Source organism: Macrotis lagotis, chromosome X (assembly GCF_037893015.1).
Source record: "Macrotis lagotis isolate mMagLag1 chromosome X, bilby.v1.9.chrom.fasta, whole genome shotgun sequence".
Lineage (NCBI taxonomy): Eukaryota > Metazoa > Chordata > Mammalia > Peramelemorphia > Peramelidae > Macrotis > Macrotis lagotis.
This window is the reverse complement of record NC_133666.1, coordinates 138,606,138-138,629,941: the sequence shown is the minus strand read 5'-3', so window position 1 is coordinate 138,629,941 and position 23,804 is coordinate 138,606,138. Positions and strand designations below refer to the sequence as shown.

At 34.2% G+C, this 23,804-nt stretch overlaps 1 protein-coding gene and 1 pseudogene across 4 annotated transcripts in view; one reads left to right on the top strand and one right to left on the bottom strand.

The window, feature by feature from the left end:
• Positions 1-23,804, bottom strand: part of SDK1 (sidekick cell adhesion molecule 1) — a 1,240,677-nt gene that overhangs the window by 655,301 nt on the left and 561,572 nt on the right. The window lies entirely within an intron of this gene.
• Positions 2,249-2,730, top strand: LOC141497760 (ATP synthase F(0) complex subunit C1, mitochondrial-like; annotated as a pseudogene).

Sequence of the window (23,804 nt, the reverse complement as noted above, 5' to 3'; positions counted from 1 at the left end):
CTTCAGGGGCAGATGATTAAGCTTCTAGGAAAATCAAGCATGTTATATAGAGAAATATCTTTTTTCTGTACATGATGTGTGTTATATAAAATATTGAGTGTGTGAAGGTCCTCTGCCAGTATATGTGAACATTTATATAACTCACTCAACAGTTTTGCCCTCCAAAGGCACCAATCTCCAAGAAGTAAATCTAGACATTTCAAACATAAAGGCACAATTGGAGGCAACTCTTAAATTACGAGGTATGTCACTTGAAACTCCTGCAGAGCTGAGAAGCAATGAGAAGGTTAATGAAGAAAACTTATCTCTTTGAGGAAGCTCACTTCTATTTTTGCTGCTTTAAAATTGTTGGTTCAGAATAATAGTGAAATATTTTATCAGTATGCTAACTCCTCAATTTATTTATTCACTGTAATTCTCTTTTGAAGCTTCTGTGTTTCTACCCTCTATTTAATATAGAGTAATACTATTATATTATGCTCTTCTATATTCTCCAGTGTTTCAAAGAAACAGCTTTCCTGTTGAAGCTCCAGAAGGAGGAAAAAAAAAGTCTTTCCTGCTGCCTTTCACACCTCTGGCTGCTTTGAGAAGGATGATATTCTCAGCAATGGGAAAGAGGGTTAATAAAATTACAAACTAAATTGGAGCTGGGACACTAATGTCCATTATCTCTGTTTTTTTCCTTTCTTCTTTGGCAAGAAGTCATTCTGTGGTAACCAATAACCTGGAGGAAGGAAAGCTATGAGGATTTTTCCAATTCTGCCCAGCTCTCACTTTTCTTTCTTTATGGGTTGTACAATAATTTTAACATTATCTATGAATCCAATTTGTGAGGACGTGGGCTAGACAGGCAGCATATAGAAGGGGGACAGCTTCATGTGGGAGATCTATTCATAAGTGTACTTTACCAATTTTATTCTTTCTGGCACAGTAGAAAGAGATTCCACTTAGACTCTGAAAACAGAGACAAATCTAAATCTGCCTACCTACTGGTGCTCTGATCTTTAACCAATCATTCAATCACTTTGACTCACTTTTTTTTCATTTGCAAATGTAGATAATAATTAATAATCACATCATTTGCTTTATGGTATTATTAATGGAATCAGATAAGCTAACACATCCAAAAGCAAATTCTTTTATTTTTGGAAAGGTTCAATATGAAATTATGTATCTTAGAAAAATATGTATTTCATCTGACAGTTTCAAAGGATTGAAAATAAGCTTAACTGCCTCTATTTTGTTCCAAATTGCCCATCCTCTCCTAATTTTTTATCCTTTATCCTGAAGTTTTCTATATAATATTTTCTTTTAAGAAAGAAAACTTGAAGTGGAGGGGAAACTATGAAATAATCTGTGCCATCTTCTAACTAGAATGAAAATTCTAATTGTTAACATTCCCAAAAAAATAATTATCCAGATTTTACTACTTTCCAAAACAGCCCATTTCACTATATAGATACATGGGTATCTCTAATTTTAAAAGTGTCTTATGGAAATTAAAGTTATGTATAATCAGGAAATTAAAGTTATATATAATCATATGAAAAAATGCTCCAAATCATTATTGATTTGAACTATCACCTCACCCCTATCAGATTGGCTAAGATGAGAAAAAAGGAAAATGATCAATCCAACATTTCTAGGGAGCAATTTGGAACTATGCCCAAAGAGCAATAAAAATCTTTATTCCTTTTGACCCAACAATTCCAATTCTAGGCCTATAATCCAGAAGAAATCATAAATGGGAAAAGTCCGACATATTACAAAATATTCATAGCTGCTCTTTCTATAATGCCAAAGAATTGGAAAGTGAGAGGATGCCCATCATTGGGGAATGGGTCAAACAAGTTGTGGTATATGAATACTATGTAATATTACTGTTCTATAAGAAACCATAAATGTCTGAACTCTAGAGAAGCATGGAATGACTTATAGGATCTGATGCTGAGCAAAAGGAGCAGAACCAAGAGAACAATGTATACATTAACAACAGCATTGTGAGATGATCAACCTTGATGGAAGCAGCTCCTCTCAGAGCAGTTTAGAGAGCTAGGACAAGCACATTAGACTGTCTAGGGACAATTTTATCTCGATCCAGAGGAAGAAAAACAACACACACACAAAGGAAAAAACTAACCCTTCAGAATCTGATGAACACTTTACAAAAAATTATCTCTTATGTATCTCTTTCCCTTAATCCTAATTCCTCATATTGAAAAAATGACTAATCTGTAAATATGCTTATCAAAAATATGTATGTATGAGGCGGGAGTGGGGCTCTAGGGCAGAGAAACGCTGACACTGGGAGTATATAGAGCAGAATGCAGTCCACGGGGGCACTCCTCATTTCTCCAATCCTGATCTGCTGCTGTACCAGGGGTCTGGTCAGGCCTGTGTCTGCATCTGTCCTGAATAGGTCAGAGATGTAATTTGAACAGCCCACATCTAGCAGTACCCACTCCAGTTGGCCCGTTGGGACTTCCAGACCAGTGCTATTTCCCGGGATATTGACACAGCTGCCAAGTTTATTGGGACTGGGGCACCACAGTTGGGATGGTTGACTCAGGGACAGGTATGGGATGGTGTTTGGCAGTTTAATCATTGGATATTCCAGGAACCCATCCACCAAACAGCAGCTCTTCTCCTACGCCATCCTGGGCTTTCCCTGTCTGAAGCTATGGGCTTTTCTATTTGATGGTAGCCGTCCTCATCCTCTTTACCATTTGAGGAAGTTCGCCTGCCTCCATCCCACTGCTTTGACTCCAGCCCTGAGCCTTTTTCTGGAGGGTGTCGAGCTTTAACATTAAACACCATGTTTCTTTAAACCCCTCAAATAAAAAAATATGTATGTACAATGGTAACCTGACTGTTCCCTGCTGAGGGGAGAAGGGTAGGAAGGGAGGATGGAATGAAAATTTGTAATTTATATATATATATATATATATATATATATATATATATATATATATATATTTTTATATATATACACAAATGGATAAATGTTAAAAAAAAATAAAATAGATGAACTTTTTTTGGGGGGGGAGTGTATTCTCTGATATCAATCCTAAATTGGTATCTCATGAACTTCTAACTTTGTTTCTAAGAACCAAGCAAAACAAAATGAATCCTTCCACATGACAGTTTTGCACCTAAACTTAAAAGTTCCATCAAAATATTTTAAAATCCAAAAGTGTTTCCTGAGCAGTTATTTGGATAAACATTAATATATAATATAATGATTAAGTTTTAAGATGAAAAGAAAAAGAATGCCTTCTCTCCATTTCCCACATATGTCAGGCTTATATTTTATCTATCTGTATAAATTATCTATTATAATTTGTCCATTATAATTTTATCTATTCTGTATTTATCTTGAATTCAATTATCACTCTAAACTTTCACAATGTTTTATACAAGTATAAGACTTCATCATTTGATGTCTGGGTTAATGGTTATTCTCCCTATTCAAACCACTTTCCTTTCAAATCACTTTCTCACAAATCTACAACATAGGGGCAACAAAGTGGCACAGTGGATAAAGCACTGACCCTGAAAGTTAGGAGAACCAGAATTAAAATCCTTCAAGTCCTCCCTGGATAAATCATTTAATCTCAATTGCCTGCGAAGAAGGAAGGAAGGAAGGAAGGAAGGATGAATGGAAGGAGAGAGAAATAAAAAGAAAGAAAGAAAGAAAGAAAGAAAGAAAGAAAGAAAGAAAGAAAGAAAGAAAGAAAGAAAGAAAGAAAGAAAGAAAGAAGAAAGGAAGGAAGGAAGGAAGGAAGGAAGGAAGGAAGGAAGGAAGGAAGGAAGGAAGAAAGAAAGAAAGAAAGAAAGAAAGAAAGAAAAAAAGAAAGAAAGAAAGAAAGAAAGAGAAAAAAGTAGAGGAAAATAAAAAGAATCTACAATGTAAATGATTTACTGAATACATAATTCCTAAGAGTTCACATTCACAAACCTGAACTCCTCTTCTACCTTGTTTCTGCTCTGTTCAATTCCATTTATTCAGTTCAATAAACATTTAAGTATCTATTATATTTCAGAAAAAAAATGTGCTAGGCTCTGGAGATATAAAAACCAAAATCTGTTCTTTCTTTCAAAATGTCTACATCTAAAAGCATGTGAGGAGATGGAACACATGAAAATAACCATCACTGAATATTGAATTACCAGCTTAAAGACTCTGATTAATACAATGACCAATCATGATTCCAAGAGAACTGATAAGAAGCATGCTACCTGCCCCTTGATAGAGTTGTAATGAATTAAAGGCACACAATATGAACTGCATGGGGATTTGTTTTGACATATTAAAGGGTTGAGGTTGAGTTTTTTTTGGTTTTGTTTTGTTTTTTTTACTCAGTAGGTGTAGGAAGGAACAAATACCTGTTAATTAAAAAAAATTAAATTAAAAAAACCTCTGTGGTCATTATAGAGGATTGAGCTAGGTAAAGGTCACCTGTTTATCAGAGGTTGGAGTAAAGAAGGAAAGAACAGGGGGATTTTCTTAAATGATCTTGAAATGAAGGAAAGAAGAGGGAGCTTGTATTGAATAGCTTCCAAACATATCCCCTGTATTTAAGTGTTCTATGATATGAAACTTCACTGAAATCCAATGCTGAATATAGTAACCTCTGGAAAAATGTGGCCAACATGTACATGGAAAGATCTGCTTATATAGTTATATTTATAATAATGTTTGATAAAATGTTATTTTTTGAACCATGGTATGCTCTGGATATTTTTAAAAAGTAAACACATTAATTGGAGTTTAAGAGCCAAAGTTTTGAAAAGCTAAAAACTCTCAGGGTGCCTCAAACTTGTAATAAACTTGATGAAGGGGTGACACACAGAGTCAGAGTGAGGAAATTAAAGTTTAGGTATAATGATTGGTCACACATCTGGAAAGGGTTGGAATTGGGACATAAATACCAGTCCTAGGTCTCCAGAGTCAGTGCCCTTTTAATTCTTCAGAATATCTCTTATTTTGAAAGCTGTTGGTATAATATATTATACAGTAATTGCTTAATAAATACATGTTGAATAAAAGCATACTGAGGCAACTGTAAGTATCAAATTTATTTCAGTTTTATTAATATGCAAGTAATACTAAGACTAGGAGGTTTTTCATGTGATCTATTGAGAAGCTAATCTATTTTTATGGAGGGTAGATTCTAAAGGCAAAATTTAAGTTGTCTAAGGATATTTAAGTTGGCTTAGCTGTATATATATACAAAAGAGATTTCCTTTAACTTAAGATTTTCCTCCTTAGCCTTTAATCCTCATGATTCCAGTAATTTTATTGTTTAAAAAAACACACCTGTAAGGTATTCAATCACTAAAGCAAAATACATTTCTTTATGAACTCTTAAATTTCAACACAACCAAAAGGATTTATTTTTTATTGACGTCCATAAACACAGATAGTGAAACACTCATATTTATATTTTTTATAGAAACATTTTCTAAATCAAAGATAAAACAGTTTCAGTGGATTTCTGAAGATTTCACTTTAAAATTTCTAAGTTTTGTTAAGAATAGTGAAGTGGGGCACTGGCCCTGGGGTCAGGAGGACCTAAGTTCAAATTCGGACTCAGAGACTTAATAATTACTAGCTGTGTGATATTGGACAAGTTCCTTAACCCCACTGCCTTGCAAAAACTTGCAAAAAAAATAGTAAAGTGGACATCAAGAGGCACAGAGTGTAAAAGCCATCTGACATGCTGAACATTTTTGGAGATATATTTCGTGCAAATCCCAAACAAAAAAAAAAGCAAAAAAAAATTCTACAAAAGGGTTGATTAATAGATATTATCATCCTAATTATGGTTCAGCCGTGAAGCACTATAAACTTCCTCAGTGAAATATACAGCAATATTAAAAAGGCTAATTAACCATCATAGAAAAATAAAGTAGATGAAATGGGATAATGCTCAGACTAGGCCACTGAGATAGACTTGCCCCATTAAATAGTTTTCTTTGAAAGTCCAGTGGTTTACCTTACTTTGACCTGTTTCATCATTTGCAAAATGAGAAAAGGTCTAGATAACTAGAAGAAATATAAAAATGATCATGATTAAAAAAAATTCTTCAGGTTCTACAAATGAGCAAGGTCTAGAATTGAGTAAGAGGAGATCAAGTTGGATTTTTTTGTTTTGAAAAGTGAACATTGCTTTCAATAATCCCAAACTATTCACTACAAGTATCCTCCCTTTTTAACACAGAGATTCTCTAGATTTAGTGCTATTGGGTTGGAAATTATGTGGTCCCACCATCTTGGTTAAAAACACACAAAAGCACATGAAAGTCAATGGAAAGACACAAAGTTATTATGAAAAGGCTGTCTGATGTTAACAAATGTCAATTTTCACATAAGAAGTGACATACGTTCAGCAAAACGTATGATGTGAAAATGAGGTAGCCAACTTAGATATCAAGAATGAGAGACAACAGATGGAAGCTTCATGTCACCTTCTGCTATTCTTAATATATTTAAAGAAGAAAAGGAAGATTCATAAAATGTTAAGAAGAATGCTTTGGAGGATTTATAAGAAAAAAATAATAAGAAAATAACAATAAGAAGTAGCCTATAATGAAAAGCTGGTAGAAGAAATAGTCTTATATATGAAATAATGTATTAATGTATGATCCTGCATTCATTCAGAAGAGTTAAAAGGTACACACACATGTAAACAAGTTTAAATAATAACTGATGACCAGAAATTATCATTTATCACTCAGTGTTTATTTGATTTATTTCAAAAATTAAATGAAGAAAATCTTTACACATGCCCAGTTCACCTAAGACAAATATCCATATTACAAGCAAAAGCAACTTGCTTCTGAGAGAAAACTTAGTAGCAAGAACAGAATGGTTTAAAACTAACAGACTGGAAGAGTCATTCTCCCTCTTCTATAGCATCTAGAAGGCATGAAGTTCCTGTTCACCCATAATATGGATACCATGAATTGAGACCATTCCTCCACCTTTTTGGTCTTCTAACCCAAAAGAATGGGTTTGTAATTTTGTCATGATTCAAGTGGAATTGGAGTATAGGAGACAACTTAAGATGAGGCAACAATTGGTGGGGGCTTGAGTCAATGGCTGTATGACTAGGTATCCAAATGCCTGTAAGGATTTTGGAGAACTTTAAAAAGTGGGATCAAATGTAACATGCATGGCCTTCAGGTAATGGGGACCAGTTTAGTCACTGTTGACATAGCTAAAGCATTTGGTAGGCAATCGTAATCATATTAATGTTATTTAAAGTCTTTATTAGTTTCCTTATTCTTAGTGGAAATGGAACCAAACCATTTCTACATTAAAGAAAAGAAAAGACTACTCTAATACTGACTCCTTTCCTATGTTGAAAAGTTCATGGAGACTGGACAGTTTAGTCCCTTAGTTATTACAAGTAAAATTATGTGTATGTGTTTGTATTACACAGACATGTACATGCATATATGTATATATGTGTCTATATACATATATGTGTGTATATATACACACACACACACAAAGTCAAGGTCATTTGTATAGTCTGAGGACAACTTCAGTGAGGTTTCCACCTCCCCTGAATATCTTCTCTGGTCTATATCCACATGCTATTCAGTAAAAATAATAACAGCACATTTTTTTGAGTATATTCTGTAGAACACTGTGATAGGCACCAAGGAGATATACTTTATATAAGATAGACTAATAATAACAGCATATAGAATTTAGGAAGCACTTTAAGACTTACAAGATCTTTTCTTTCTTTCTTTCTTTCTTTCTTTCTTTCTTTCTTTTTTGGTTTTTGCAAGGCAATGGGGTTAAGTGACTTGCCTAAGGTCACACAGCTATGTATTAAGTGTCTGAGGTGGGATTTGAATTCAGTCCTCCTGATTTTGGGGCTGGTGCTCTATTCACTGTGCCACATAGCAGCCCCTTAACAGACCTTTTCAAAGGTTCCTTGCTTTCAAAGGTTCCATCTCCTACCTGGCCACCTGCCACACACACACACATGGCCCTGTTCTCCTCAATGATAAATGCCTGTCCAGATCACTTTGCCAAGAAAGTCTCGGGAATTCTCCAGTTCTCCCCTACAGATCCTTTGTCACCCTTTCCTCCTCCCCTATTCCCTCTCCAGTTCGAGCATAATGAACCATGGTCATATCAACTCTGCTATGAAGACAGATGTAGGAATCTGCTTCTCTTTGCCCCACTCAATACTCTGATAACTTTGGAGATCCAAGTGCTGCTAGATCTCCAGTATCTCATTTTACCAAGTACTCTCCTTGAGGGCAGGGAGGATCTTGGCTTCTACATTTGTGTTCCTAATGCTTAGCATGGTATACATGAAAAACACTTCATAAATGCTTTAATTCATTAACTCTCATTTATTTATTTATATAAACATAAAATTTGCTGCCTCTGTCTCCCACAACAAAGTTGAGGTGAGAGGGTGCTCTTTTACTTTGGCTAATCATTGAAAGACACCAAAAAGCCATGAGGGAGAGTGAAAAGATCTCTAGACTTCTATGAAGCAGAGCTATGAAAGAGTGTCCACAGATGCTCAAGGCAGATGCCCAATGGCTCTCCAGGCTCCTCTGGGCACTGGCTCTCGGGGTTCCTCTGGGCACTGGCTCTTGGTGTCTAGGATTCCCTGAGGCACATATGTGACAACAGGAGAAGATGGAAGAATCTGACCAAATGTTGGCCTGGAGTGGGGAATACTCCCAGGGCTGGCTCTAGAAAGTCTTGAGCAGACTTCTAGAACACAGAAGCCTGGATCAGTTTCAGTTAGCGAGTGAACAGAAGTTGAATACAGTTGATCCAGGATCCCTAACATAACAGTAAGATGGGGAGGTTAGGAACATCATAAGATAACTTTCCATCCCCTCCTCTCCCCACTTGGATATTAAGCACACATGAAAATGCTTCCCTACAAATACTTTCCTGTAGCCAATCTCTTCCTTCACCACCCCCCCAAAAGCAATAAGATCTGACCCAGGAGAGGAAAGGAGCCAGGAAAGAAAAGGGATTGAAACTTGGCTATTACTAATGCTGTAAATTTTATTTTTATTTTCAATGAAGGTAGACCAATTTAATGAGTTCTTTAGGACCATTATGAACAGGAAAAAAATACTGGGATTCAGTGAGTATAGACAATAAGTCAAGTGAATTCAATCAATTAAGACACATTTATGAAGTTTCTAATACATGACAGGCATTGTATTAGGTGCTGGGGGAACAATGACCAAGAAAACTGCCTTGACCTCAAGGAATTTACATTCTAACTAGAGAGATAGATAAATAGATACATATTTATGTATATAGAAAATAATAAGATAATTAATTGAGAGAAGAGACAGTAACTGGACAGCTCAAGAAGGGCCATGTGTAGGAGGTATTAACTGAGCTAAGTTACGAAGGAAACCAGGGATTACAAGACAGAAACACAGTCCAAAGACAGTTTGTATGAAGGTAAGGAAATGATGTGTCAAAAGGATGAGGAATGATAAAAACCAGTTGTGCTAAACCAGAGAAAGCATTAAGAGGAGTAATGTATAAATAAACTAGGAAGGTAAATTGGAATCAGGTTGGAAAGAGATCTTAGTGCAAAAGGAGTTTTTATGAAATCTATGGGTAATGAGGAGCCACTAGAATATGAATACCTTTACACAAGAACCTAGAAAGCACTAGCAAAACACCAGATCTTGGAAAGTCTTAAATGGATGTTGCTCTCTAAAGGTCCAGGGTAAAGAGCTAGTAGCTCCAGGCTATGGGGCTGATAGAAGTGTCTAGCTGTACCTATTTCAATGAGTATATGCCACCTAGACCCAGAATGCCCTCTGCTACTTTGCCCAGACAGTCTCTCCCACTCACAGTTACTAAGACACACATTGCTAAGTGCTATTGCTAATGTTCATTTGTTCTGTTATGTCAGACTATTCATGACCCCCATGGACCCCAGCACACCAAAATAAGTCTATGGGGTTTTCTTGGCAAGGATACCACAGTGGATTGACCTTTCCTTCTCCAGTGAATTATAGCAAACAGATGTTAAGTGACTTTCCAGGGTCACATAGCCAGGAAGTAACTGAGGCCAGATTTGAACCCAGGTCTTTTATGACTCCAAGTCCAGAGATCTATCCAATAAGCCACCTAGTTGCCAAACCAACCTGGGATTGCAGAGAGTTGGACATGCCTGAAAAATAACTGAACAACAACAATGCCAATCCATGTCATTTTGTGCTATGAAAGAAAAGAGGTGGGCAGCTCAACTAAGTGGCACAGTGGATAGAGCATCGGCCTTGGAGTCAGGAGTACCTGAATTCAAATCTGGCCTCAGACACTTAACAATTACCTAGCTGTGTGGCCTTGGGCAAGCCACTTAACCCCCTTGCCTTGCTAAAAAAAGAAAGAAAGAAAAGGAAAGAAGGAGAGAGAGAGAGAGAGAGAAGAAAGAAAGAAAGGAAGGAAGGAAGGAAGGAAGGAAGGAAGGAAGGAAGGAAGGAAGGAAGGAAGAAAGAAAGAAAGAAAGAAAGAAAGAAAGAAAGAAAGAAAGAAAGAAAGAAAGAAAGAAAGAAAGAAAGAAAGAAAGAAAGAAAGAAAGAAAGAAAGAAAGAAAGAAAAAGAAAGAAAGAAAGAAAGAAAGAAAGAAAGAAAGAAAGAAAGAAAGAAAGAAAGAAAGAAAGAAAGAAAGAAAGAAAGAACAGGCAAGATGAAACAAAATGAAAGAAAGAAGGAAAAAGAGGGAAAAAAAGAACTCTGGCAAAAAATCAATATTGTTACAATATTGGTAAAAACAAAACAAATACTCTGAAGAGTAAAAATGAAACTAAATCTGTAGAACTTTTGGATCATTTGAAAAACAAGATTACAGACTAGATATTTTCTTTTGTCCCCATGACCAATTGAGAAAAACCAGCTTAAACATCTCCAAAACATAAATTATGCCCCAAAGATAAAGCATTCAGCTGTCTCAATGGTCTAGGATACCAGAATCCAAAAGAATTAGAAAAAAAACAAAAATCCACTTTGGGGCTGCACTAGCAGTCTAGTGCTGGGGGGAAACAGACTCTGAACTGTGCGTTATGAACCAAATAACTGAGGAAGTGGGGGAGCAAGACAAAGCACCAAGACACAACACCATATGTGTGTTGGGGTGGTGAGAATGGAGTTAACTGTACCAAGTCTGAAGAAAAGGGAGAGGGATGTACTACCACCCAAAAATCAGTTGGAACAGAGATCAAGCAGGTGAACCATAAATTGCTCAATGTGGGAGACAGTTGAGAACTTTGAAATCTAATTCCCAAGGAAACCACTATCAGAGAGGGAGTCAGAAAGCAAGTGATAGGGAAAATAAAGTGGGAAGGGGGGAAAAAACCAAAGACTTTGGGAAGGAAAAACCTCAAAAACTTTTTGAATATAAAAAAGATAAATCAACAGGTAAAACAATAATAGAAGAAAATATAACCACTAGATAATATTAAACAACTTCAGGAATCTATGAATAAATCTACAAAATAAAGGAAAATGATTCAATACTTGATGAGAGAGAACTCTGTGAAATTTGAAAACATGAAACTATACACAGGTTTCTTGAGTGGTTTAAGAAAAGAAATGAGAATTATGGGAGAAAAATGTATGGCCTAGACATAAAAAATAATGAGCAGGAAAGAAAAATGTGAAGCTACAGTGGCCTCACAAAGAGACAAGAGAACAATAGGTTAGAAATGCAATTACATTTAAGTAAAGGACAACCAGAAAAAGAGAACCAAAAAACAATAACATTAAAAGAAAATGTTCTCACCATCCAGCAAAACATTGATCTTCAAGACAGAATGAACAGAGATAATCTAAGAATAATAAGTCTCCCAGAACAACACAAATAACCATGACATCATAATGAAGGAAATAATAAAAGAGAACTTTCCAGAGTTTCTGAACATGGAAAATGAAATTCCATTGGAAAGAATTCAGATTGTCTCCAGAAAACACCCAAGGCTGTAAACTCTAAGAAACATTGTGGCAAAATTTAATAATTCAATATGGAAACAAGTTCTGCAGGCCATCAAGACAAAGACGTTCAAATACAAAGGAAAGGACATTCAAGACTATGCTGCCCCCATGAAAAAAAAAAGGGAATGGAAGAATGTATTTCAAGCAATGAAGCTCAAAATGCAGCCCAGGGTGACTGATCTTGCAAATCTGAGTTTTAATCATAAAACTCCTGATAGGATAAAAGATGATGTTTAATCATAAACATTTTAAGGAAAAAAAATGAGCTAAAGAAGTTGTTTATATTTCAATCACCCCAAACAGTAGACACACAGGAAGATGAAATAAAATAAGACAATAGTAACAATAGAGTGAAAAGAGAGGGACCAATAAAAAAGTCTCTCTCACATTGTATACAAAATGATAACAAGTTCTATTTATAATACCCCCTATCTGTTTCTTCATTAATATCTCCACCAGAGTTCTCCTTTCACTTCTGAAAGATTTGATGCTTAAAAACTTTATCTGTTTTAGGATTGGAGAGCTGGAACCTCTGGAGAGTAACTAGTACCTAGAAAAGGGAGAAAACATAGACACAGTGGAGAGACTTCCTGGCAAATATAGGGAGAAAAGAGGTCAACAAGTAAGGGTAAAGACCAATGATGGAATTTATAATCAGACATGTATTAGGCGAGAGGCCCTGCCATAAGGCTATGTACTTTCAAATACCTGCAATAATTGGCACAGTTCTCAAAGTGAGGCATAATGGATACCATGGAAGCTTTTATTGTACAAAGAATACAAAGACAAAAGAGACCAGATAATTATAAGAGTCATGAATCAGAGAAAAAGATTCTAGAACAGAAAATGAATATGTATGATGAAGACAGTGAAATAAATCCTTTATTTAAAAACTAATGATTAGAACTAGGTGAAGGAGGGGGAAGGAGAAGGGATTCTCCTTGACTGACAGGAGAAAAGAAGGGGAAGAAATATATTTTTTATAATATTTTATTTTCCCAAATAGATGTTAGAAAAGTTTTTCAACATTCATCCATATGCATATGTGGATTTTTAAGTTACAAAATTTCCTTCCATCCTTCCTTCCCACCCCCTCCCCTCGGTGGCAAAAAGTCAGGTTAATGTTGTACATACACATTTATGCTTAATATGTTTACAGATTAGTCATTTTTGGTATGAGGAATTAGGATTAAGGGAAAGGGGTGAGGGAAAGAGAGTTGGTGGAAATGGGGATATCTTAAAAAAAAAAAGATTAAAGTAACCAAAGAAATTTCAACCAAGTTAAAAGCAGATGAAAGAGACTGAAACTGAAAAATTTCTTTTACACAGACAACATTAAAGTATCTAATATAAAAAGGGAAATGGTTGAATGGAGGGAAAATATGTATCAGATCACTCTGAGGGTTTAGTATAGAAGATATATAAAAATTATTAAATTTATATGACTAATAACTATTCTGAAATAGATCTCAAAGAATTCCAAAATATTCCCAGTTAAAAGCAAAAATGTTCCAAATCATATAAGATAAATAATGAAAATGTAAAGAACTATACACACACAAAAAAATAAAAGCTAAATATAACAAAATTCAAAGGATCTCAAATGAAGAGATGAGAAGATAATCCCAACCTATCCCTTCATGGAGCTGGGAGATTCATAGGTGTTATACCTGCTACATGTTTTTGAACATTTTCAACATTATCAATCCCTTTTGCTGACATTTTTTTCTCTCTTCAAAATATATACTCTTTGTTATTTGGAATAGCTCTTGGACAGGGATACAAGGTATGCTATGGTGATATAAGAAGATAAAATATCAATAAAAACTTAATTTAATTTTTTAAAGAAAATAAATGAGCATAGAATAGCTGGGAAAACAATTTTAAAACTAAATCTTAGGAGATAATATTGTTGGCAAACAGAACACAACATAGAAGCAGAATATTTTCCTTTAGTCTTCTAGTTTTGCTCTAACACTATGCCCAATTTACCCTGGTGAGGAGGTTTAGGAGGGTTACTTGGCATGGATTAAGTGTGAATGCATCACAATTAAAAAGCATTCATAAAATACTTATATGTATAAATTGATGACTAGGTAGTGTACAAAGGAAGTCAATCAGAAAAGATCATTTGCCAGAGAGAACTTGAGAGTTTATAAATTATAAACACAAGCTATAACCTTAGCACAGAAAAATGTAGTACAGGATGCTTGATTCCAGTGATATACAGTAAACCTGAAAAGTCTTTGCCATTTAGAATAAAAATGCAATAGGAGTCAGCAATGTATTAATAGTACTTTCAATTTTTTGAATATAAAAGCAATTTTTCTCCCAGTACAAACATAGCTAATCCTGAAAAGTACAGTTCTTAAAAAAAACCCAACTTTTCATCTCAAACCTCTAACATACAAAATAGTGAAGAAATAAAGAGAACAGATTTTGCAGATTATTGTATTAAAACTATCTTCCTAGAATAAAAGATAATGCTAGGGCATGAAGTTATACATTAATCAGGCCAAGATATATGAAAAATTAGTTTATCTTATATTAAACAATGCAAATAAAAATGTTCTATATAAATTAGAATTTAGATAAGGCTTAGGTTATAATTCAAGATGTCAATCTTGAAATGTGAAGATTCAATCTATCATTATAAAGTTTGGCAGATTTGCCAAAATTGTCAATTCTTGTAAATCTGCCCCTTTTATTACAAATATGATATGCATCATGTTCTTATAAAGAAAAAAAATTATTCAAATTACAATTTCTTCTGACTCATAATGAGGAAGATAAACAACCAAAAGAGAGAACTGGGTAATTTAAACTTGATCTACTATGACTGCCATATTTTTGTAATTATTTTAGTAGTTATACTTTTTATGAATATAGAAAAATAGTAGATATTATTTGAACACATATGTGTACATACATGCATACATACAGACACATAGATAAGTAGGTGATAGGGAGATAGACAGATAGATCAATTGATTCATGCAACAAATTCTCTTTAATGAACAGTACAAAATGGCCACTAGATGGTGCAGAGGATAGAGCACCAGCCCTGGAGTCAGGAGGACCTGAGTTCAAATTTAACCTCAGGTACTTACAAATTGCCTAGCTGTGTGACTTGGGCAAGTCATTTAACTCCATTGACTTAAATAAATTTTTTTAAAAAAATGAAAAGTAGGGACAACTAGGTGCCACAATGGATAGAGTCAGGTCCTGGAGTCAGGAGGACCTCAGTTCAAATCCAGCCTTAGACACATAATTACTTAGCTGTGTGACCATAGGCAAGTCACTTAACCCCACTGCCTTGCAAAAAAAAAAATGAAAAGTACAAACAACTCAATAAACTAAGGTGCAAAACTTTAATTTGAGTATTTGCTCTACTTTAAGTTCCAAATCAAAATACTTGGGCTATGATTCCATTTTTCTCCTCTGTAAAATGAGTATATTAAGATTTATAATTTCTAAGAGGAATGTACTCTGTAGGCTCTATAAACTAGTATGAAAATAGGTACTATTTAGTGATATTTATAGGAGTAAAATAATTGTATTTGCATACAATTGGTGTCAAGTATTTGAAATACTAAAGTCAAAATGGAATAACTATATTAAGGAAATGTACAAGTATGTAATAATATAGTGGCATTTTATAATGTCATTTTACTAGAAATACCTGAACAAAAAATTAAACTATCAGGAAAAACAGAGTATCTGTCTAGTTCTGAATCAGTAAATTAGATTTTAAAAAAAAAGCTTTCTAATCTGCTATTTAAAATCTAGGGAATTAACGACTTGCCCAGGATCACACAAATAGTAAGTGACTTTGATCAGATTTGAATTCAAGAAGATGATTTTTTTTTGATTCCAAGTCCAGTGTTCTATCTATGTCACCTAGCTGTCAAAGGACCTCATATCTAATCCTCAAATGTTGATCTTATAGAATTATCATTATTTTTCACATTATTAAAATTCAGTGGTCTAGTGCTACATGAGTTAGTGCTTTAATATTTTAATATTAAGTGAATCACTTCTTTACTGGGTAGTTCTTACCATATATGTCCCATAAGAATTTCATTTGAATTCAAATATTTTCTGAGTTCCACCTCTGTTTAAGTTACCACAGGGATTATTAAGACTTTTTGTTTCAGGACTTTGGGTCTTACTACTAGCTTCCATTGGGCTTCAAAGGCTTAGTTGCATGTTTTTCTTGGAGGCTTGACCAAGATAAATAATAAAAAGCATCTGTTCTTAATTGCTTATAATTTAGTAAGGGAAGTAAGATGAGCTCAAGCTACACATAGAACTATAATATCAGATTTCTTGTGCCAAGATGGCAGAGTGAGGAAAGAATCCTTTAAGTCCTCCCAAACTCCCCTCCAAACAACTTGAAATCTAGGAACAGGGAAAGAGCTTATTATAAGCATAGAAGGAAAGGCCTATCTCACTGGGTTAGGAGGGAAGATAGGACCAAGAACAGCAGCAGCAGCAGTCATTGCTGGGAGCCAATAGGAAGGCTCTAAATCTGGGACAATCCACCAGTGAAGCCCACTCTCCTGCAAGCCAGCTGCCCCCTAGGCAAATAGACAGTCTGTGCTGCATAGCAAGACAACACCTCAGTGACCCCTCCCCCAGCATAAATCACAAATAAGCATTGAACTCATTGATGCTCAGTAGTGAAGCCTCACCCCAGGATGGTCAACAGCAAGACCTTGCCTCTATGACCTACCAAGGGAGAAACTCAATTTCCATAGCAACACCCCTAGAGAAGACCAACAATTAAACCCCATACCCAGGACAAGCCTCTAGGAAAAGCAAGCATCTAACCTCACAAGTCCAATGAAAGCCAATAGTAAGACTCAAAGTCTTAGGACAAAAGCTCAGGACAATGCAAGATCAAAATCTGACTCTTACATAAAAAACAAAACGTCACCAAAAAAAGGCAGAAAAATGAACAAACAAAAAAGCTTGACTACAGAAAGTTATTATGATCATAGGGAAAATCAAGGTATAAATTTGGAAGGGAACAATAATGTCAAAATGACTTCATGTGAAGCCTTAAAGAAAAATGTAGTTTGGTCTCAAGACCAAAAAGAATAACTGGGGGCAGCTAGGTGTCGTAGTGGATAAAGCATGGGCCCTGGAGTCAGGAGTTCCTGGGTTCAAATCTGGTCTCAGACACTTGATAATTACCTAGCTGTGTGGCCTTGGGCAAGCCACTTAACCCCGTTTGCCTTGCAAAAACCTAAAAAAAAAAAAAAGAATAACTGGAGAAGGTTAAAAAGCATTTTTAAAAGCAAATTAGAGAAATAGAAGAAAAAATGGGAAAAGACATGAAATCAATTCAAGAGAATCTTGAAAAATTAATTAATAGCATGAAAAATATAAACAAAAATTGGAGCAAGTGGAAACTAGTGATTCTGTGAGACCAAGATATGACAAAACAAAATCCAAAAAGTTAAAAAATAAAAGAAAACGTGAAATTTCTCAATGAAAAAAACAACTGACTTAGAAAACAGAACAAGGAGAGATAACATAAAAATTATTATCAAACCCCAAAACAAAAAAAAAAAAGCAGGTATAGCAATACTGATCTCAGACAAAGTAAAAGTAAAAATAGTTCTAAATAAAAGAGAAAAAGATGGAAACTATATTTTGCTGAAAAGTACCATATATACAATGGAGTCATATCAATACTAAACATATGTATCAAATAATATAACATCTAAATTTTTTAAAATTTTCTTTAACTTATTTATACTTTACTAAATTATTCTTCTAAGAGTAAACATAATGCCCCCACAACAAAAATATAAAACCTCATGAGAAATAAAGCGAAAGAAAGAGAAAAAAATGTGTTTCAGTCTCTGTTCTGATACCGTCATACTTGGGTGGATCACATTCTTTATCATAAGTCAGTCCATCATAGAAGTTACTTCGTTATTTTTGCCCAGTTGCTGTTGCTGTTCCCTCCATCTATTCCTCTCCACTACCATCTATTATATTTTCTCTCCTTTCACTCTGTCCCTCTTCTAAAATATACTGGGGGGCAGCCAAGTGGCATAGGGGACAGAGAACCAGCCCTGGGGCCAGGAGGCCCCAATCCCATATCCCAACCCAGAGACCCAGCAACCACCTGGCCCCGTGGTCCCAGACAGATCAACCAATCCCACCACCTTGTAAAAAGTAAAAAAAATTGTGTTGCTGACTATCCTCTCCTATGATCTACCCTTTCCTCTATCATCCACATACCCCGTCCCCTCCCCATCCCCCTTCTCTCCTTTTTCTTCTAGATTTCTATACCTTATAAATATTTGAAGAAGTCGAATGAGTTACAGTAGGGAATGGATGACAAAAATATACTAGTGGATCGACATATGACAAAACAAAATCCAAGAAGTTAAAAAATAAAACTTTTTCCTCTCAGAAGTAGATAAATCTAACCAAAAATAAATAGGGAATAAGTTAAGGAGGTTAAAAAAAATCCAGAAAAGTTAGATATGAGAGAAATCTGGAAAAAATTAAAAGGAATAGAAAGGGATAGTATACAACACTTCCATGAAAATTGAGCATGATTAGATTATAAGAACTTTACCACCAAATGCAGAAAAGCAGAAATAGGGGGCAGCTAGGTGGCATAGTGGATAAAGCACCAGCCCTGGAGCCAGGAGTACCTGGGTTCAAATCCGGTCTCAGACACTTAATAATTACCTAGCTATGTGGCCTTGGGCAAGCCACTTAACCCCGTTTGCCTTAAGAAAAAAACCTAAAAACCTAAAAAAAAAAAAGCAGAAATAATAAACACATTCTTTAACAGATTATAATGCATTAAGAATAACATTCAATAATGAACAATGGAGAGATTAAAAATTAAACAGAAATTAATCTAATCCTAAAAAACAAGTGAGCCAAAGAACAAATCATAGAAACAGTTGATAATTTCATTAAAAGAAATCACAAAAATGTGATAACATATCAAAATTTACTGGATGCAACCAAAGCAGTACTTAGGGGAAAATTTATATTTCTAATTGCTTACAGAGAAAAAACATAGAATAAAATAGAGAAAAAACAGATCCCTAATTTAGCATGCAACTAAAAAGAAACTAGAATAATATCAAGTTAAAAATCCCTAATTAAGCACCAAACTGGAAATCCTGAAAAAATCAAAGGAGAGATTAATCAAATCGAAAATAAAAAAAAACATTTAACTAATAAATAAAACTAGGAGCTGATTTCATGAAACCAATAAAAATAGACAAATTATTGGTTAATGTGATTTTTAAAAACAGAACGAAAAAACAAATTAATATTAACAAAAATAAAAGGTTGAATTCAGCACCAGTGAAGGGCAAATTAAGACAAGTGTTAGGAGCTATTTTGCTTAATTATAGGTCAATAAATTTGACAATCTAAAAAAAATGGATGCATATCTATTTAAAAAGATAAATTACCCAGATTAAGAAAAGAATAAAATTAAATAGTCCAATCAGAGAAAAATAATTTGAAAAGACATTAATGAACTTCCTAAGAAAAAATTCTTAATAGATGGATTGACAAATGAATTTTATCAAACATTTAAAGAACACTATATAAATTATTTGGAAAAATAGGTGGAGGAGTCCCTCCAAATTTCTTTACAACACATTCTTAATGCTGATACCAGCTCAGGAAGAGCCAAAACAGAGAAAGAAAAATGTAGACCAATTTTCCTAATGAATATTGATGCAAAAGTTTAAATTAATACTAACAAAGAGATTACAGCAATCTATCACAAGGAGCATACATTATGACCAGATTGGATTTCTACCAGGAATGCAAGGTTGCTTCAATATTAGAAAAACTATCAGCATAACTGATCACATCAATAATGAAACCAACAGATATCATATGATTAGGAAAAGGCTTGAGTGCTTAAAGATGTCTGAAAAAGAGAGTAATATAAAGTGATGGACTTTAGCAAAGTTAAGATTATACTTTATATTATAGCAGATGTTACTGCTTAGTAAATCTCATCCCATTATCTTGGACATTTCCTGTATTTGTATCATTCTTCTCTTCTTTACTCTTCACTGCATTTTTCAAATATTGGGTCTATTTTGTTAGAACACATGAAATATGAATGTGTTTTTTATTGTTTTTATTATTGCCCAAAGGACAATAAAACTATGCATACATTTGATTCAACAATACCATTACTAGGGCTATATCACAAAGAGACATGTGGGAAAGATCCACATGTACAAAAATATTTATAGCACTTCTTTTTGTAGTGACAAAGAATCAAAAATTGAGGGAATATCCATTAATTGGGGAATAACTGAATAAGTTATTGTACATGAATGTTATGGAACACAAGTAAAAACTCATGAGCAGGAGGACCTGAGTTCAAATATGGCCTCAGACACTTAATAATTACTTAGCTGTGTGACCTTGAGCAAGTCACTTAACCTACTGTCTTGCAAACCCCGCCCCAAAAAAGAAATCATGAGCAGACTTTAGAAAACTCTGAAAAGACTTGAGTGAATTGATGCTAAGTGAAGACAGTAGAACCGGAAGACCATTGTATGTACCAACAGCAACTTTATAAGATGATCAACTATGATGGATACAACTCCTCTCAGCAGTTCAGTGATCATGGACAGTCCTGAGAGACCAGTTAAGGAAAATGTCATCCACAATCAGAGAAAAATATATGAATTTTAAAGCACATTATGTTTACTTTTTAAAACTTCTTTAATGTTTTTTTCTTTCTTTCTCCTTAGATTAAATTCCATTTTCACAACATGATTAATATGGAAATATGTAAAATATGATTTACATGTACAACTTTTACAAGCCTATTCACCACTATGGGAAGGGAAGAGGGAAAGGAAGGTGGTAGGAAAATATGGAATCCATAAACTTGCAAATAGATGAATGCTGAAAACTGCCTTAGCATGTAACTGAGCAAAAGGGGGGGGGGGGAGTATGTTAATAAAAAGTACCTTAGAAAATCAGTGGGGATCAAAACAAGATGTACTTAGTATGGAGAAGAAAAGTTACTATTAGCTCTTTTAAAGTAGATTCAAGTTCAATTATAGGGGAAAAAGTCAATTTTAGGATGATATGACAGAACTTTACTGTCTGTGCTGTTAAATATTCATTATAATGATATTAGTATACAATATAACAATAGTTGGATACCATACATTATGGTATTGGGTACCATTAAAAAGAGGTTGTTTTTTAAAAAAAGAATTAGTCAATATCCTACCAATTTTTATATTTTATACTGAAATTTTTATAAATTGCACTATTAGGTAAATTTTCTAATAAAAATATATGTGTATACACTATATAAAACTAAGCCATGGTTCACATTTAGAGAAAATATTATAAAAATATTATATTATGAATTCAGCCTAGGATAAGAGGGTTACACAAAACAACAACAACAAAAACAAAGAAACAATGGGAATAACTTGTGAATTCTAAAGGGGAGACCAGTGATAGGTCTCTCTGCTGCAATTCACTTTCAAAGTCAAAAAAAAAAACCATAACCTTTTGAACTTCTTGTATTCCCTTAACTAATGCCATCATTATTTCAACACTAGCAGTTCATAGTAAAACAGGTACTATCTTGTCAAATGAGACTTTCTTTCATCACACTGGAGTTAATTCACTGTGTATTGTTACCATTGACAAGGGGTTTTTTTGGTTGCTTAGAAACCAGGTCAGGCTGATATAGTCAGTAGTCCCTAAAGAATAGCATTGGGGAAAAAGAAGAATTGAGGAAGGGAAGGGTAAGAGTAAGGAAAAGGGAGGAGCTTAAGGACAGTGATAGAGACAAAAAAACTGAGAGAAACAGAAAATGGAGAGGGAGAGACAGGGAGACAGAGACCGAGAAAAACAGAAAGAAACAGAAAATAGAGAGACAAAGACAGAGAAAGAGACTGATAAGACAGACAGTCAAGAGGAAAGAAGGCAAACCTTATTGGTAAAAGTCACATACTTTGGAGGGATTCTATAAAATTAGAAAAGGAAATCTGTAAAAGCCAGATAGATTACAGTGGTTCATTCCACAATAGCATAACATCTCATGTTTCCTATAAAACCTTTTCTTCTATACCATATCTGCGTTGCTTAGTTATCTGAATTGTGGGGAAAATATTACTAAGTATTAAATTATCTTGTGTAAGACTAAGATATTCTGACAACAACACAGAACAAAATTTGCTGAACAAAGCAAATTAAGATAGCTTTTTAAGTGGTATATTCAATTATGAACTTTAAACAAATCCCTAATGTATCAGCCAAGACAATTGTCTTCAAGAGTTATATGAATTTCTCAGAAAAGGCATTTCAGTTGAGCAGAATAAAAACCTCTCTGTGAGCCAATTTCATTAACCAGTATAATATCAAAAATGCCTGGAATGACAGGCTAATCTAAAACTTCTTTCATCAAGCAATTTCAATATGGCCGAGTCATATATTTTCACAACATTTTGGCAGACATTTTGAAAGGAAGGCTAAGAGTAGCCACCTAAAAATATCAACTTTGGAAACTGATTTTTTTCCTCTTTTGTAGATCAATAAATCAATTTTCCTTGCATTCTAATTTTCTTTGGGAATTTTTTTCTTATTTTGGAATGATAGTATTCTCATAGTTGATCAAAAATATTGGCATAAGAAAAACGAGGTCAAGAAATACTTGAAAGGCTCACCTCTCCTCTGTGTCACTGTGTGACTGACCTCTTCAAAACAACTGCTCTTTAAAGAACAGGATTTTCAAATCACAGCAATTTCAGTGAATAAATTCACTTTCAAATCTGAGAGAACTACCTCATCCATTTCATTAATACAGTGAATTCCATTATAACCACCTCTACAGGGATTCAAAATTGCTTTGTTGTAATTGAATTTTGCCATAATAAACAGACCTAGGGAATGATGGCAGAGAGGTGCTAAAATGTGCTTCTTACCCTGAAAATACCTCTACTATAGTCCAGAAAGGCAGGAGTAAATAGTAATAAAATGCAAAACCCTTTCTATTGAATCTTCTTACTCTTAAAAAAAAATTCCTGACAATGAGATTTAGTTGTTGGAGGAGAGAGAAAATGGGAAGATTTCCTAAATTTTGATACTGAGATCCAAAGACATCTCACTCCTCTGCTAGAAAGCTCCAATGCCTCTTTTGATCCTGTTTTAAAAACCTCAAATTTCTTGTTTCTTCAGTGCTGATTAATGATATTTTGCCTATACATCAAAAGTGTGCAACAAAATCAAGAAATCAAACCTGGAAAGTAATGATAAGAAATTTCAAATTAGTTTTAGTTTCTATCCATCAAAGCTATATAAAATGAAATAACAGAGGATCATTCAATTCATCACATACTTTTCCCTCAATTTCCTAGAATAGCTGTTTTTTAAAAAAAGTTTATTAAGGCCTTTTAACTTTAAATTCCATTCATTTCAAAATATATCTTCTCTATAATCCCACACTCCCCAGTGAACTATCCCTCATATGTTAGTTATTGCCATATTTGCTTGGTTTGCCTTCCCTATGACAAGTTTCTTTATTTCTCTTAATTAACTTTTTATTCTTTTTTTTTAACTTCAGTTCAATTTACTGCTTTTAAAAACACTCTATAAGCTCAAGATCTAATTAAATTGCCTAACTTTCTTGTGATATTTAAATTTATTTACATTTTACATGTTTCTCTTATGTGGAATGTTTCTAAGCTCTACATTCTACTCATCTCACTATTAATCATCATTGTTATTCTCCGCACAGCAAGAGCTCCTC